Here is a 2,226-nt window from a genome sequence, read left to right as displayed (position 1 = left end):
CCAAGAGGACAATAAAAACAATATACAAACACATATGACACACACACACTGTCATATCAGCAATTAAAAATGAAAAATTCAAAGTGGGCTAGATTCACGACCTCTAACTTTCTTGGATTATATATATATATATATATATATATATATATATATATATATACACATACATAGATGGACTCTTCCGTTGACGACATATGAGCGTTTAGTTTTGCCAAATGACCTGCACAAATGATTTGTTTATAGTGATCAAATGTTTGTGCTGTATATTTGTTCACTCCTGACATCATATTGCTGTTACCTGGACAGGTGCAAGGTGTATCATGCCAGGTGTTGAAGTGATCACAGGGCAACATGAGTTGAAGTGTTCTTACTCAAGAACACAACACATCACCCAGCCTAGGAATTGAAATCACAATAGCTAAATTGCCATTGCTTCACCCTAACCACTAGGCAGTGTGCCCTCATACACACACACACACACACACAAAATCACACATATGTGTGTGTGTGTGTGTGTGTGCTGTTCTCTTGTTATCATGTGATGTAAACAAGCATCAGTCATCAGACAAGTGGTGTTGTTTGTTCTCAGTCTTCTATGAAAAACATGTCTGCCCTTGGGGAAATGTTTCTACGCTTGGAAACAGGTAAGGTTCGGTGACAGGAGGCTTCAACAAATTCTGTCTGATTCATGCAAGCCTGGAAAAGCGAATGAGAAAACGATGATGATGATGATGATGATGACAGCTCTACACGCTATTTATTTAAAGTTGATTTCTCTTCAAGATAGGTACATTGTTAATAAAGAGATATTTATAAACTCAATTATATTTATTGATTCTATTTCCTTTGCAATTTGTATTAGCAAACAATCTCTCTGTCTGTCATGCACACGTATACATGTGCACTCACATACACATATACACACAAATACTTGCATGTATGCATTAATACATACATACGCATACATTTGCGTACATGACAAACTTTTTTATCTATGAAACCCACTCACAAGGCTTTGCTTTGTCCAGAACACAGGTTCTCAAAGTGGTCGCTACTGCCCCCTCCCCCGGCGGGCGTTGAGACGGTCCTGGTGGGCGCTGGTGCCTAAGGGGGAAGTGGGGGTCGGAGTGGTAGAGAAAAAGGAGGCATTGGGAAGAAGGCAGTGGATTGGGGGACGCTATGTATTTATTATAATATTATTATCGTATTGTATACAAATTATATGATGTTATATTAAAAATCAAATGATTCATGGTATATATAAATTAGTAAAATGTAAAATATTTATTTAGACATGAAAATAGGGGTTGGAGGCGCTGTGGGTATTATGTGGTCATAAGGGGAGCAGTGGCTCAAAAAGTTTGAAAACCTCTGGCCTAGAGCTACAGTAGAGAACATTTGCATTTAGTGTCATTTAGTGGAACTGAACCCCAGACCATGTGGTATGGATGTGAACTTCTTAACCATGTAGCCATCTTTTCACCTATAATTCCTAACATATATTATCATCATCATTTTGACGTCCATTTTTCCATGCCTTCATGGATCAGACAGAGCTTATTGAGGCGTATTTTCAGCAGTCAGATGCCCTTCCTGTTGCCAGTCTTTGACCTGTTTCGAAGCAAGGTAATATTTCCTGATGGTCACCTGTTTTCATAGAATATTGGACATGAATGACATTTGTTTACATTGCACAATATCAAGAGAATAACACACGCATACACATGCATGTTTGTATGTGTTTGTGTGTGTGTGTTTGCGTCCAGTGTCAAAAGTACTCGTCATCAAAACCTGCTGAATGTCCAGTCAGCCATGCCAAATCATCAGTGTTCAAACAGCTGTGCCCAGTTGTCTCATGCTGTGATGATGATGATTTTGATTTACATGTCCTTCCTTATTTTAAAGAAATGTGTCTGATTTGGTTTCTCTTTCCAGCAGTTGCTGTGTCTCTGTAGAGACTTCCTCATTGTCTTTATAATATTATTACTCTGATAAGGCGGCGAGCTGGCTGAATCGTTAGCACACAGGGTAAAATGCTTAGCGGTATTTCGACTGCTGTTATGTTCTGAGTTCAAATTCCGCTGAGGTCGACTTTGCCCTTCATCCTTTCGGGGTCGATTAAATAAGTACCAGTTACATACTGGGGTCAATGTAATCGACTTAATCCCTTTGTCTGTCCTTGTTTGTTCCCTCTATGTTTAGCCCCCTGTGGGCAATAATATATAT

General features: G+C 39.0%; 1 protein-coding gene across 1 annotated transcript in view; it reads left to right on the top strand.

The window, feature by feature from the left end:
* Positions 1-2,226, top strand: part of LOC106874635 (neurobeachin-like protein 1) — a 116,109-nt gene that overhangs the window by 27,066 nt on the left and 86,817 nt on the right. The window lies entirely within an intron of this gene.

Source organism: Octopus bimaculoides, chromosome 8, assembly GCF_001194135.2.
Source record: "Octopus bimaculoides isolate UCB-OBI-ISO-001 chromosome 8, ASM119413v2, whole genome shotgun sequence".
In the NCBI taxonomy this organism is placed as follows: domain Eukaryota; kingdom Metazoa; phylum Mollusca; class Cephalopoda; order Octopoda; family Octopodidae; genus Octopus; species Octopus bimaculoides.
The sequence above is the reverse complement of the archived record's forward strand: the minus strand, read 5'-3'. Positions and strand labels throughout refer to the sequence as shown.